The sequence below is a fragment of the Haliotis cracherodii genome, unplaced genomic scaffold, assembly GCF_022045235.1.
Source record: "Haliotis cracherodii isolate W230 unplaced genomic scaffold, xgHalCrac1.p SCAF_1, whole genome shotgun sequence".
NCBI lineage: Eukaryota > Metazoa > Mollusca > Gastropoda > Lepetellida > Haliotidae > Haliotis > Haliotis cracherodii.
In genome coordinates, this window is record NW_027266264.1 from 48,211,494 (window position 1) to 48,228,504 (window position 17,011).

Sequence of the window (17,011 nt, forward strand, 5' to 3'; positions counted from 1 at the left end):
CATCATACAATGCAAGTTACAACACACCTGAAACATTTTGTTAAAATATATAATCATAAATGGTTGTGTTGAGCTGTCATTGAGTGTCGATTATCTCCCAAGCATGTTTGGTCTTGTTATATATCTGTACATGAAACATTCGAAACACAATATTTTGCCGCCACGACGGAAAGGAATAATACTACAAATCTAATTATGATTCCGCAATGATGCAAGTGATGATGAACATCGAAATCCTTACTCACCAATAGATGCTACATCAATCTATCATCACTTGATCACTCTGTTCTTACCAGGGGTTAGTTATCGCTCACCTACTTAATCTTGTTGTCGACACGACTCCCCATGTTATAAAAATATATAATCCTCAAAGAATACCGCAGTTCGCTCTTGTGAGACTTGCTGTGTTGTTTTAAAAGTCGAAAGGTGGCTGTGGTGAGACGCCCCCGATAGTGAGGCGTGCCGACCACTCCCTACTCCACGATCCGTATTTTTCCGGGGTAAACCACAGCTTCTCAATATCTGCACGATGAACGTTGCTTAACTTTGCCTGATTAGTGACCTGTGCTCTGTTAAGGGGACAATTTGATACCTCAGGTATCCATAAATGACAGACACTTGAAGGTGTTCATTGAAGGTTTGTTTCCTTTATTCACAGGGAAAAGCTCTATGCTATAACTCTGCTGAACCGAACACATGGAGCATTGATTAAACTAGTAGTTGTTTCTTCTTTTGCTATATATCAGAGGACCACTATGCCACGCGTGTAACTTAGCGTAATTAGTGTTATTATTAACTGCTAAATTGGTATACGTCATACAATGTGATACAGCAGACCATCTCACTCTTATTTGAGGGACGAGAATCAAATCTGGGCATGGTTGGACTGCCAATAAACCGAGCGTAGTTTCAATTTTACCGCATTTCGTAAGATACTGAATTTGAATTATCTGCACAAAATAAAGCCTACTGAAAATGCAGTTTAATGCTTAAAAGGAAGTAGAATATTCAGTTGTTCGAGTACCGTTAGATATCGAAATGGAAACTGTCGATTTTCTCTTTGATGTTTAATTCTAAATGATCAGAAATAAATGTTTATTTATAGGCTAGTAATAAATATAACATTCTTTCATTTGATCGATAAAATTATGATACAATGAATATATGGATTGTATAATTCTTACATAAGACTTCAGTTAGTTGTTTGTTTTGTTCGCAATAATCGAATGCTACTGAAGTTAAATTGACATGCATTAAGTAACAGCAGCATGTGTCTTTTTATTACATATTTATGTATTTAATGGGAAACATATTAATATTTGAAAAGCCAAACAAGGAATTTATGCAGACTGTATTTTGTCAATACCGGTAACCATTTGTTATCAGAAATAGTAATACAAGTCCGGTTACTTCAGGCACAAATCTATTATGGAGTCCTTGCCAAGCTTTATCCCATGGCATATACACAGGCATTTAGAAATAAACTTTGGTAAGATGATGTCACATCCGAAAAATACCTGTCATTTATTCGCACATCAAAGTTGAAAATGCCAGTACTCGTCCCCGTAATGCCTCCAAGTTAATTGTCTCCGTACATGCATACACTGATTATCAAAGTAGAACATCACAGATTTAGATACATAGCTTTGTATTAAATGATTTCCCACTTATGCTCATCCGTTACTGCTAGGATGCACTGGTGGCTAAAGTCGTTGGTTCCATTCTTGTATTCTCGCCGATACTTGATCTTGTGATACCTTATCTGTCAGCTTCCTACCTCTGATCAGTGGTGAACGTTCTTGCTTCTGTACTTTGAGTCTTATTACGATGTGGTAGTAGAAACAAAGTAGAAGCAGATAGTATCAAGAATATATAGCTTACTTGTCGTGATAGGAATGACATATTTTCAAAGCAGCGTTACGCACTCGCATTGTAGATGAAATGTTTCCATTGGGATAAATCAGAAATATTTTAAAACTTTCAAACCTGAACGCTTGTGGGTTGCATTGATGAAAAGGCAGGACAGATGCATCATCGCGTTGCTATTCTTATCTCATAAATATGATGTGGTTGGCAATATTTGGACAGTATTCGTGTATGAAGAACACTAAATGGATTACGACAAAATTTGTGTTCTTCAAAAGCTCTAGTCAAACAGCCACATTTCAAAATGACGTATTTAACCCTCAATAAAAGATGACCCAACAGATCTTTTGTAAACGTAAAACCTGAACGAAAAGAACAAAACACATAGTTCAAAGCCACTCTCGGTTTAAAGTTTTACAGGAGGGTCATTAATTGGATGTGCCTCAAGCCTAATCTGGAAAGCTATTTATCTCCGCCAACTGTATTCAATTCATAACGTTTGTGTTACGAGACAAATAAAACGTCAAACACAATTTTCCGACATGCATATTTATACAGCTGAATGACATCAAATTATTTTTACAGAATGAGGACGACACAGCTATGAGCAAGCCTCTTACTGTAAACACCCTGCAACTAGTTTTAGACGAAAGTGTCCACGCAGTTGTCTGCCACTGCATATTTGAAATAGAATATAATTAACGAAGTATAACACCAATAGGTTCCACGAAAGCCCATTATTATTTGCATGCCATGCACTGTTTACTTTTGCAATCAGACGTATGCAAACTTCATCGTGTAATGGATTTCACAGGATATAATAAGGGTAAAGAACTTGAAAGTAAGTCCTAGCAGCTCCGTAAAGTATTGCATACATGTTCATATCAGGAACCCAATTGGGATCTTCAATCAAGATCTAACCAGTGACTATCGATTTTCATCTGATGAAAATGTCACACACGTTTTCGCTTATATTATGATATTGATATTTAATTGAATTTGATACGATCAGTTGTAGCGTTGACATGTTTACATGTTACCCAGACTAGAATGTGATAATTAATTCGAATGGTTCATCGGGAATATATACACATCTTTTTTATTATTTCAGCAACGATTCTTTAGAGATTTCTTGCTCTGAAAGGATGAAATTCAACATAAAATCAATACAGTAATCTGCGGCTATCTCGCTACTAAGATTAACTCTGATTTGATTTGGCATGAAATGTATCTATTTTTGAGACGTCTATCCTCGAAGTCTGGAAAAGTTATAGAGACATTGTAGAAAGTGTGGTTTAAATATAACGGATTGTCACATAAGGTTACATATACAATCAATAATCGGAGACTTGTGCAGTTGTTTGCCATGCATTCATCGATGAAATTGTGCATTGTTCAATAAAGCTCTAATGCACTACTCACATGGCCTTATGAAAACATTTCAACCTGTAATATCTGTTTTCAACGTGAAAATAACTTAACAGATCTGTTAATGTTGCATCCGAAATATAATTTTATTGCTGTTGTTGTTGACACGCGAAAGGGCTCGTGGCAAGTATTAGTGCGAGAAGGCAGCGGTCACAGTGTCTATTACAAAGATAGCCGTTCTTCTTCTTTGTCATACAGGCGCTAATCAAAACCAGTAGGTCAATGTTGGGTAAAAAAAATTTTCAAAGATATATTTCGTACATAAGTGTCATATCTCCCATCATTCCCTCGCTCCTAATACAAACTGATGTAACCAGTCATATTAGGCATGGACAAAGGCGGATAACAATGATAAAGAAAGACGCATGCCCCAAGCAACACGTCCGGTTGTTGGGGTCATGCTTATTAATAACTTGACGTACTGAGTAGACCAGCGTCCAGACACGTCGCCACCCATCATGGAGATTGGGAACCTTTGGTGCTTGTAGATGAGTCAATGTCCTTTTTGGATGGCACTGATAAACACGCGTCTAAATACTAGGAGGAGTAAAGAGTTTTATCACTTTTACGTACCAGACAAAGACAATCGATTTGATGGTGTTCTGTCGTAAAGCCATCGGTAAGGAAGCGTCATCGGTATTGAGCAACACCAACATTCCGTTGTGATAACCTCACGTCTAACTGGACAAATGTAGAAACCGATAATTCAGAAAGAATCCAACAGAATGGACCACAAGCCCGGTCAATGCAGTATACACGCCACAGAAACTTTTCCTTTTCCTTTAACGGTGTCTCGGGCACCTTTTCAACATCCATATGATTGTGTATGTAAATAATGATACATTTCTTTGGAGAGATTGAATTGTTTTCACAAATGCGCGTGTGTGCCTCAGTCACTTATGTTACATGTACTCTGCCGTTGTGGCACATCTGAACATGTGTGCTACATCTTCAACTATCAAATGTGTTAAGAATCAAATACAATGTACATGTACCACAAACAATATTTTTGTAGAAACTATTTTAAAAATCTCTTCTTCCTTGTTATTTGGTTACAAGATTCGGTTTATTTTCAAAGGATTTGGTTATTTTTGTCAAGGTTATAGATGATGCATCTACATGCTCTACATTTTCCAATAGGTGTCATATGTCACAATATATGCATGTTTCCCTTTGACGTTTCACGATAAACAATCACAAACAGGCTATGAAATAGACAGGTTATTAACAGATATCACGTTTTGCATTTGTGCATAATATCTGATGGCTCAAAAATGAGTGTTCATCAGACGATCTGTCTCAAAGTATGCATAGGCCAGACTGAAGTTCAAAGTGTTTCCAAAGATTAAGATTAAGCACTTTATTTCCTTTAAGATGGTGATTGAGGTTATTTGTATCCTTAATGCCACGAAACCTAGCGCATTTACGAAAGGAAATGGAGATTTGTCAGTACTATACCAGTCTGTAGTAGGGCATTCTACAAAGATTAATTAGGAGCATCAGTCGTGCATTTATATTTAGCTATGGCATTTGTTAACACACATGACTTCAACCGAAGGAGTAAAGATAAAAATATAATTGTGGTTATAACAAACTGCTAGACGTTGTGGTGTGTGTGAGTTGGGGCCAGTGCTTCTTTGATCGGTATTTCAGTCATTTTCACAGCTGTCAATGCTCGTGGAAGAAACCCACAAGCACGGTTATGGTGCTGACAAAACAAGAGAAAGAATCTCAGTCCTATGTTATAGGATCATTGCGCGCCTAACGGACCACACTCTGCAGAGAGAATGTGATCTAGCAAAAATGTGTATTTTCAACTATATGAAAAAAGTCTAGGTCATATTTATATTCGTTTTCACTCAAAACAAAAGGTTAAGCACCACCTTCATCAGAGTCACAAATAATGAGATCTACAAAGTGAAACTGAAAATGACAAACTGATATGACAAAAACAGTTTGACCATACATAGATTGTGATCGTCATCCGACAGTTCAAGCGTTTAGTGCGTGCTGCTCGATGCACGTGGCGATCAAAGTGAGGTAGTCACTATATGCTGCCTAACATCAGGAGTGACAGCGTTTGCTACAACTTACAATTCAGCGTCTGAGACGGAATGTCAAGTCTGTAATCTCGCACATGGCGCATACACTCGTTACTGGGAAGTTTCAGTCCGAACTCTTTTTGACATTAGGAATGACATTTCTGGGACCCACCAGTTCAGTCGCATTGACATTTGAGTAACTACCGGCCAAGCATTTTCTATATAAGTTTTTTTTATTAAAAATGTATGCATTTGTAATTTCTCTGTAAAAACGGCCTTTTTCTTGAACAGATCAGATTTTCAACGTTTATTTCCTCAATAACTGGAATTTCAGTTTTCCATATTGCCAGGTTTCATTTTGTTATGACTACATCTTCGGGAAGACATTGGTCGTGTTAATCATTGCAAATGCAGGTGGCGCTTAGCGTTTTGTTTTGAGTATACAAGTGAACACAATCATAAGTGTTCTACCAGATGAAACCAAACATTTGAAAATAACGAAGCAGATTACAGTCAGTTTGTGCAGATCAAAAAGACACAATGTCCACGCGTGTCCAAATCACCATACTATGATATGTCTACTTGCAGAAAAGAATTCAAAGCTAGCGTTATTATTCATTAATATTGTAATAGACGTATAAGTGTATATGTGTACGTGTATATTACATCTGATCGATCTATATATCTATCTATCTATCTATCTATCTATCTATCTATCTATCTATCCCTATTTTGTCTTGTACCATATGTACTCTTTTCATGTATTTGTGACGCGTACAACCGATTAGCAGGATACGATCACCATTTTTCGAATACTCCTTGATAGTAATTCAAAAACACATTGTGGGAATTGACGTTCACATGCGTTTTAAACATATACGCTGGCAATTCCTTCTTTTATTTATGGAAAGTAACATTTGATCATTTAACATCCGTGAAGATCTGGGTTAGAATAGGTCTTCAGCAACCCATACTTGCCGTAACAGGTGACTATGCTTGTCGTAAGAGGCGACTATGGTGATCAGGTGGTCAGGGTCGGTGACTTGTTGATTCTTGAAATAGTATCCCAATTTCGTAGATCGATGCTCATTATGTCAATCACCGGCTCGTCTAGTTCAGATTCCATTATTTACGTACCGCCGTCATATGGCAGGAACAAATAAACATCATTCAATTATATAAAAAGGTTGAACCGATGAGGAGTGTCCCTCATGCGTTTCGGATTATTAAAGTTTCCCACTATATCTACACCCTCATTTTATTTTCCCTCCAAGGCAATCTTAAATAAAATTAAAGTAGCAATTCAATGTAATGAAAGTGTGGGTAAATACACAGTGTACACACGGAACCTCAGTGATCTCTGGTCGCTGTGCAAACAAGTTTATCCTCTCCCCAGGTGAAAGAGAGACGATCGTGTAATTATGTAAGTGTAGGATAAATGACACTGATATTCCCGTTGCTCAACCTGTCGTCTTTACTGGTGTATTATTATTGTCTAAAACATTCAGTTTAGAAAGATAGTTTTAATCAAGCAGGCAGCCATAAATCTGGACTGCGCATCCGGGGTCTAAGTCTTATTGCATGCACTAGTGTCTGGAAACAGGTAATCCTTCTTGCTGCTGCACATTGTTGAGAAGTCTGGCTGTTACTTGAAAACTTAACATTACACAAAAAATATGCGCAAGGTACAAGGTATACAAAAATGGGTCTGCTATCTGCCTGTCAGTCTACATTGTCCTTGTTGTACAATGTATTGAAAGATATCACCAAACGTTTATAATTGTTTGGCTTCGATCGATCAGGACAACTCGTCGCCGTCACCTATCTATCTGTGATTGATAACCTAAATGGTTATCTTGGTTACACTTTTTCGCGAACATCTGGTGTCATAACTGATTTCTAGTGATCCATTCATATGATTTTCACTGCTATTTTACTCAATGGAATCTGTTTCGGAGACTGATTAGTCTCTGGCGTTGGCTTTTATGTATATTGACAATTATATTACACATGGTACATGTCGACGTTATTGTCAGTAGGAAAGCATGAGCATCAGACCAACAGTCTCCAGCATGGATGTGCAACACTTTATTCGACTCCCACTAAACCATAATTACTTCGTTACTTGACTTTATTTGTGTAATATATCTTCAGATTGGTTATTCTGAGGTATCAGATCACAATAACATGCCTGTGATTTTGCGGTTGTTTTCTTATTGACAGCCACGTTTTATGCGGTCTCTGTTATTTGCGATTCGTAAAAGAATGTAATTCTGTGTTTCGAGATCCAAACCAGCCAATGAAATCTCGCGTGCGAAATGAGGTATAATGCATTACACATTACGACTGACAACCTGTTCGGGCGTAAATGGAGAACAACACCTTTTCTTATTCATGGCAAACATCGGGATTTAATATTTCCAGATATGGAACATGAGTTCTAAAAAAGTGCACATGGGGCACATATGAGGCAATCGATATATCTGGTGATTAGGAAATCCGACTTTGTGGCTTTTTACAATCAACAAACATCGGATGAATAATTGTTCTAAATGATCTGTTGACACAAAACAGAAGAAAGCGCTGTTATTTGTTTGTCAAAGATAAATTTTCAACGAAAGTGTTTCTTCGAATTCTGAACGTGAGAGAAGAAGAAGTGGGAGAGGAGTTAAGACACATCTAATGGACATGCCCATGCAAACACATAGCACATGTGAAGTTGTCGCAACTTACCCGGATCCATCGGCATAAAATACATGGGTAGGCATACACGAAACAATCCAGTGACAAGGCAAACAAACATTCTCTCATTTTCCAACTGATTCAAACAATATTGTCAACATTTCCAAACATAAACAAATCGATAACACTTCTGATTTTATTACCGTTATCTGAGAGAGTGCGTCTGCTTGTCTGTGCATAGTTTGCACATGTCACATTCACGTGATCGTAATTCATTGGACCAAAGTAGGTACGTATATAAACAACTGTTATAAACAACAAGTATGGTAAGCCCCCTTTTTCAAAACTGACACTCATCTACGTTTACGTTGTCGAAAAGAATTGTCACATGTTCACAAGAAAATTGAAATCTATACATTGTCAGTTTTAGAAACAGAATATCAACATATGTATTCAGCATCAAAGTACAATGGCAACTTCCGAGTATCTGCAACATTCACAGGAGGAATGAGCCTGTACATACTATTCAGGTATCCTTTAAAAATATTTGGATGTATGGATCTTATTGGTAAATAAGTTTTAGCAGTTTGTTACTGACTGACTTTGTGCAAAGATATGTTTGGGGCAACTCGGATGTTAGAGGGTATTGGCTGAGTTACTGGTGCACCTCTTCATTTTACCCGTGAAGATCCGAGTTAGATTTGGTAAGAGGCAACTAACGGGATCGCTGACATGGTAGATGCATGTCATCGTATCACATTTGGCTCAATGTTCACGATATCAATCACTTGGTTGTCTGGTCCACACTCGATTCTTTACAGACCGTCGCCAAATGCCTGGAACATTGCTGAGTGCGGCGTTAAACAACAAATAAAAAATAAAAAAACACTATTAATTTTGTTGATTTGCCGTCATGTTTGGTTTCTGATTTCGTGGAAGTTGTTATCAATAAAACGCTCCCAGTTCTAGAGGTTTACGTGCTAGACTTGGCGGTGTTGAGCCATTTATTAGCATTGAGGCAAGCACTTCAGAGAACACTGAATCCAGGAAAATTCAAGGTATAATTCCATCATGTAATATGATATGTTCTATGCTAGCAACATCTCACATGAGATTTCAAACAAGATTGATGCCACTTAAATGATGAACTTGCAGGTTCTTTCATGGATCATTCTCTTTAGGATACGTTTTCTTCAAATGAGCGATATACGTTCAGGGTCTCGTATGCAGCTCATTTAATTTTCACGGCTGTGTTCGCCTTTTACACCTGTTCCTTTGGAAACTCGAGACTGGTTATTCTCTATTGTTGACGTTTTGTATTTCCAGGGTGACGATTCCGAAGTACGAGGACTTTTTACTGTTGAAGCTGCCATGGCACCAGTTTGATTCTGCTACCACGGTGATGATTTGGTGAGGAAATGGAGGTTCTGCAGAACGTGTTTCACCAGAAGTTGAAGACATCGTCATCAACTGATTCTGACTTACTGTATTCTAGGCATTTGCAATTGAGAGTTAACCAGATACATCTTAAAATTTTAGTTCATTTCTTCTGGCCTACTTTGTGTTTCACAGTTTGTAAGACTTGTCATGCATGTTAGGTGGAAAGGAAACCTCATCAGAAAATACCCCATGCCCCTTTGAAGTCCATACATGAATTTGAAGAGCCATTCAATCGGGTCATTGCTGAAAGTGAGTATACATATACAATGGCATATGTTCATACTTACAGTAATCATGAATTATTTAAAATAGAAAAGAAATGTAACTGATAAGAAAAACATGATGTGTGTGAATATCCTTTATGAATTCACCACAGCATACTTTCAGTCAGTAGACATAACAGTTCTTTGACAATACAGAATGAATGCCAATTTAACACACTGTTGCAAATTATGAAACCACTATCCAACATTGAAGTTCACGTTTAATTAGTGAACCAAACATTTAGATAATAAGAAATGTATATTATAGAAACTAGTTCGACAGTTAACTTTAACATAGTTGAAATGTCAATTATAATTTTCTTTATTCAGATGGAGCAACACCTACAGTACACGCCTCTGAGAAAGAGAGATACTGCTGTCAAAATTTCCTTCAGCATCACAGATTGTCGGGAGTTATATGAATTCAAGAGAAACCCTTATTTTACTGTTTAAAGAAAGTGTCTTCACACTGATCATTACTGACATCCCTGTAACTGCACGGTATAGAAGGCGCACAACAAAAACATTCAATGTTTGTCTGAAACTCGTTTAAGATAAATGGTAAAGGCGGTTTTGATATTTGTTTACATAGACATGCAATTATCAGAAGACATGTACTTATTAGAATTGTATGTTAACCACAGAACATCCCTGATTGCAATCATTCTTGTTTGATTATCACTGGGATTCTAAAAATGTACAATACATGTATTCTGTACAAATTCTCGATGTTTCAGAATAAACTATAATGAACACGGGTATCCGACAATGGTCCACAGAATGCAATCTGTAATATTTAGATGTGTACTGGTAAACTTTTCACACTCATAAGAAAGCAAGCCATGCAGAAATGAAAGCACGCAAATGGATTCTGCTGCAGATATTAGGTTTTTGTTGCTAATTTCCCTACGTCACCGTGCTGTGATTTTTCAAAAGAAAACTTTCAACTAATGTTTTCGTTTTGTCAGTCATACATCTTACTGTTTTTATTTTGGCTAAACACATCATTCAATTCGCTCTAGTTTGCAACCTTTTAGTATCACATTTGATTTAATCACTATTTCCAAATACGTATTAACCTGTGTTTTGTTAATACGTAATATTCTTTATGCTACTTCTACGTACGCTCCTGGGAAATGTAAATCCCAGCCACAGTTTATACTGTACCGCTACCCTCTTTACAATCACCATGCTTGATCATTTTATGTTTATATGAGTATCTTATCGTATATATTATATCATCGTAAATAGGAGGAGCGGAAGTATAAATGTACATAAATTCCATTCTACTCTGGCCGGAGATCTAACTCAAAATGAAACTTACGTCTTCCGTTTTGGTCTGTTCATTCAGTCAACCTGTCAATCGGGTGAGTTGATTTTTTTTTCTTTCTTTTTTTCACTTCACTATAAAAAACGCAATACACACCAGAAAGAAAGACGTACATACAATTAAGATGCCAGTACATACACATTCTACAAATTTCGGAATCAAATGTTGAGCTGTGTTTGTGTGCATTGTTTACAATGCGTAATTGGTAGACAAGACAGGGAATCCATGATAGCATATCATTTTAATGTGTTGCCTTATTAATTTTCATCAGTAAACACTACTTCAATATAGATCTAAATCAATTTACATGTAATAACACAGCACATAGAAACCACTCCTGTTCCTTTTCTTGGCCAGTCGCCTCCTTCTCCCGATGGTTGTAATACATGTTTCTGTATGTAAGAAGGAACCTACGATTGTACCTAGGTGCTATGCATTAATGTTGGCAGAATGAGGACTAAAGTAACTGAAGTATTATTTATAAATAATAATGTGAAGAAACCATGAAAAATGTTCTTCTTCTGTCTTTAGTGTTCATATTTGAATCTGAGCCTACATAGAGAAATCATGTAGGAAGGAAGATTAGTAAATGATTCTTCATTTACATCAAAGTACTACATCTTATTTACAAGGTGGGTGGTGGTGAGGTGAAATGGGACTTAAACGTCGCGTCCAAGCTTATTGCACTTGTATAGCGACGACGTACATGCACGTATGTGTGTGTGTGTGGCTGCTTGTACTTGTCCGGACTGGTGACGATTTATAGTGCTAGCACACTCAAATACAATGCCGCAGTTTAACATAAATACCTGATCCACACACAGTATACTGACTCCGAGCCGACCACTTGGCCAGACAGGGTAATAACAAGTACAATGTACTATCCTTTAACGTATTTTGGTATGATGTGGCCGGGGATCGAACGCCGGACCTTCCGCTCTCCGGGCAGACGCTACCACAAGACCACGGAGGTGGTCAATTTATTTTAAAGTCATTATGATGAAATATCATATATGTGTACTCCTTTATCGCCAAGTGTAGTCATTTCCAATTGTATCCTTTTGTGGTAATATATCGCTCTTTCTTTCAGTTTCCTGTATAGTGAAATATAAATATTAAAATATTAACACTTCAGTTCATGACAACACAGTTAATATAGGTACAGCTACTCTCTACAATCGTGTGATATAATTATTTTGTAAGGTACATACTCTTATCTTATCTGACGCTCCTATATGTAATTTGAACAAAAAGAGTTTGTGTGTAGGTGGTATCGTCTTAATCATCAATCAGGTCTCTGTTAAACAGGTCAAACAGTGTCAAATGGATTCTATAATAATACAATATTATTTGCATGAAATACTGTAAAAAATCTTACACTGTAAAATAATACAAAAGAATTAATTTTATTTCAACAAAAAAAACATTGCGTTTTCTGCTGTGTCATAAACAACATAAGTTACCTATACTAGTCAGTGATATTTGACATCAGTCATGCAGCTGTGAATAGGTGAGTGAGTGAGCCGCTTTTAACAGCATTCCAGTTATATCACGGCGTGTCGGCTTAATGTGGGCTTAATGCTGACAAATCTAGAAACATAATCGGGGCGAACCGGGATTCGAACCCACAATCATAGGTCTCTGGCATGCACAGCGAATCGCGGCGCCTTAGACGACTGGGCCACCCGTGCCCCCCTTGTGACTAGGTATTACACAGGGATATATATGTATGGTGTGTTCGAAAAAAGGCAAATAAAGCAAATGCTATGTCTTCAGTGTGGTTAACATTTCAGTAAGAGTAAATACGTTCAAGTTTGGAATATTAATCAGTTCCTAAACCAGCATTTCCAACTCATATGCGTACCGGCCGAACCTACAGACTGCAGAGTGAAAAGTCAATTAACTGCTTTCATGCTTCCAATGTTACTTTAAATCTTCTAGCAGCTGGGAAAATTCTCTTATTAAGGTTTTAGGGCAACCTGCATCTTGAAGTATCCGCGCATATACCAGACCAGACGTAAGAATGTGAGATTTGATACTGCTGACCTTGATATGTTTACCTACTGAAAAACACAAATTACATACCAGGCACACACACCCACCCCCCCCCCCCCCCCCCCCCACCCCCCCACCCCCCCCAACACACACACACGCACATTGAGATGTCACTTGATACCGAATAATTAGCAAAATGAAAGAAGTCGCCTTTAAAGCCTTTTTTTTTACTTTTTGAGTTTATTTTCGGAACATTAGTTATGGATTTAAGTAACAGAATACGCAACGATGTATTCAAACCCACGGATTATGTATGACTGTAAATTGCCTCCGAAAACACGAACTAGGACTAAAGAATCTAGAATCAACCTAGAGTTGTAACCCTTCATTTACTTATGGAAAGTGATATTTGTTCATATAGCAACTGTTTATTCATTTGATTATATTGTATAGAAAGATTCAACAAGACATACTCCCAACACATGTTGGCACATTTCACATTATTCTACCTTTAATGTAAGTGAAAAACTTGAATGCGTCGATAAAGTGTGAGTTAATGTCAATCGGGAAACGTTAGTGGTCTGCGGCAGTGGTCAGTGCACAACAGTGTGTATCCCCTCGACATGTATTACTTATTACCCCATTTATGACGTGGCTGCTACACTAAACGAATTAACTCGGGCAATACAAGCTAGGGATATTACGGTCAGCTGGTCAATATTGACCAATATGCGACCGCGAAGCTAGGAGCGTATTAAATATATAGTATATCAAAATGAGGTCATACTAGATTTCAAGGATATCAATAAGTGTCATTTATGAGCAACTTTTACGATTATTGCACACGCTAGAAAATATATGAAAACAGTGACCACATTTACACACCTTCGTATTACATGAGTTTAATCACCAGGACAGTGGTATATTTTAAAACCGGCGTAAATGTGTACATTTTCCTTTCCTAGCATTCATAAATTTGGACATAGTATATCCTCGTGCGGTGTTATTTAAAGGTATACGACTTTGCAATTTACATATGTTGTATGTAGACCACGCCGACAAACTTGACATTTTCCTTTTATTTGACATAACTGTCGCCATGCATATTTTATCACTTTGCAAAAAAGGCTGCATTTTGTCTTTAAATCGTGAACACATGTACACATGTTAGTACTGAAAAGATAGGTGCCCTATCTGTCACTCCTTAATGCTGATTTGCTGTGAACATTCACCAAGGAAACACATGTGGTCAACACTACATTTCTTACGCCGCCACACGTACAGAAAACACGATGAAGAGAGTCATGATTCTGTTGCTGGTTGCTACAATTTCTGCTGTTACCCTAGCAGTAACAGGTATTAGTACATTTTGTCTTGATACTCAGATTTGATCTGGTTATTTGATTTGGTTTGTTAGCACACGTCCTCGTGGGTTACACTAAAACAGTAAAGACCTGCATAACATCAACCTCATGCGCCGTGATAAAAATGAAATACTGTTTATAGAGGCCTTAAGCCAAACTCACTCACTCAATTGATGTATATATATTCTAGACGAACACTGTACCGCCCTATTAATCCTGTGTCTCGTGGCACCTTAGGCAGCGGTACAGATGTGCTTGTACTACCTGCACATTATATGAGTATTAGAGTATATGTTAGCAGTACTGACCACAGAGATGTTCATCCACTGGCGATACGTTGCATGAATTAGATAATGTATTACAGTGAGGGGTGTTTATAGTATAAGGGGTGAGGCGATAATTTACACCGATTACTTCTTTTAGAATTTTTCTGTAAGTAACATTAATCATCGAAATTTCCATATGATTGAGATCTATAAATGTGCTGACGAGTCCTGTTTTGTCCATTCAGATCTTAATCCAGTAAAATAAAAAATAAGCGACTTTGCATGGAAGAGCCATTTATATTTCCATCTTTGATAAATATTTTATAATTTCGTTTACAATACTGTAAGTGCATGCAGTTGTAACGTTGTATGAAAGTACATACATTTCACGAGATGTTGGGGTAGTATCGGCTTAAAAAATTCCTCCTCATGCCCTAAACGCAGAGTATGTGATGCTGAATTTTGGTTTCCATCGTGGTATAGCAGTAATATTTCCAAAAGTAAAATCTCACACATTCACCCACCCATAAACACTCAGCAACGAACACACCCACACGCATACTCACTCACTGACTCCCTTATCACATTTAACATTTCGTTGCTTTGAAGGTTGTGAATATGTTACAGTATGTATTCAGACAAACGACACAGAACACGATCCATGTTTTCGAGACAGGTCACACATTTGATAAAAAGTTTCTGAAATTTAATGTACAATGTGTTACCTTTTCAGTTGATGATCTCACCCCTGATCAGTGCCTATATGGTGGCGTGGTGTACAACAGCGGTGATAGTTTCAAATCAACCGACGGTTGCAATACCTGTGGCTGTGGTGGAAAGAACGCTGTGTTCTGTACCCTCATGGCTTGCATTCCAACAAATATTGATGGATAGAAAGTGTGCTGATTAAATACAATAGCGCGTGAATCTCCAAAAATGACACAAATTTAATCAATAAAGCTAGGATATTCGCTGTTGTAGTACATTTTGTTTTGTCGGTTTTCAAGAGAACCCACTTTGAAAGCTTTAGCAAAGTGCACATTAAGAGAAGTCGCTTTCATCATGATATAGGCATATAGATTTCTGTGTTTGAGAGAGGGAAGAGGGTGGCGATGGCATCATCAGTTTGGACGATTCCCTCAAAGTATAAATAATTAGGTAATTAAGTATAAATCGCCTCGTTACACGTTCTAGTTTCATAAACTTACTATCATCCAAAATTACTCTAATATATCTTTGGTGATTCCTCGCTTCTGAATGTTTAATCTGAGGTATCAAACAAAGATAGCCTGCCTCTGATTTCGTAACTAACAATAATCGCAGAGTTTGACTTGTTTTCTGGACAGTCAACGTAAATCTCGCGTGCTAAATATGATATGATGCCGTACACAATGCGGTCGTTAATGCCAAACAGAACCTTTGGAACATGAATTCCAAGAAGTGGAGGCAATCACATGAGGCAATCGATATATTAGTCGATTTAGTATTTCGACGCTGAAAACATTTATACTCTCAAAAATCTATAGTGAGAGAGAGAGAGATACACGTCATACATACACCAAATACTGATTCATGGTAGAGTAACCTACAATTCAATTCAGGTGCTATGAAAATGCAAGTGCAATACCGAATGCCATGCCATTTTTACAGTACAACTGTTAGTGCGATAAACCAGATTGATTTTTTTTCATAATGTGCTATCTTAACGTTAATCTTTACATGAAGTTTGAGAATTCTGCATCTGATTAAGATAACAAACACATGTATATTCACACGCATACTTATATAGCTTTCGCAAAATCACTTAACATTTTGCTTGACCGTAATGGCGTCCAGGTTCTTTTTCTTCTTAATCATTAACCTTTGCTTGGTCTCTGCACACATAGGTACTTGATTTCTGCTTGGAGTTTAAAGTAGGAACTTATATATCACTTATATAATTATATTTTTAAGTCATTGAAATGAAACCGCTTTGGAATTCACAAACTACACAAACGATTCATTGAATACAAGATATAATAATTCTACGCTCCATTTCAGAGACACCATAACAAATGTATTTGGCTTTCTTCGACAAAATGATATCATTGAGTTGTTGCGCATTTCCTAACCGTTGTTCCCAATAAACAAGTTATGAATCTATCCATGCTTTACTGACTTCACATGTAAACCATTATCGAGTCATATTACACATTATTAAGGATCCGAATCCAAAACGTATTTTTCACCATCGTGTAAGGCTAAGACAGAACTAACACAGGGTATATGACCCTTGCCTTTGACTACACCTGGTCAACTACATTACATGCTTATTACACAGTTGCTGCTGGTGAGG

At 37.3% G+C, this 17,011-nt stretch overlaps 1 long non-coding RNA gene across 2 annotated transcripts; it reads left to right on the forward strand.

The window, feature by feature from the left end:
• The first annotated feature begins 14,232 nt into the window (after positions 1-14,232).
• LOC139464975 (uncharacterized) lies at positions 14,233-17,011 on the forward strand. Of its 2 annotated transcripts, XR_011653138.1 has the most exons (3): positions 14,253-14,402; positions 15,410-16,562; positions 16,997-17,011. It is a non-coding gene; the product is annotated as an uncharacterized lncRNA (long non-coding RNA). The 2 variants fall into 2 exon arrangements; XR_011653137.1 differs by lacking the exon at positions 16,997-17,011 and having other exon boundaries at positions 14,233-14,402; positions 15,410-15,649.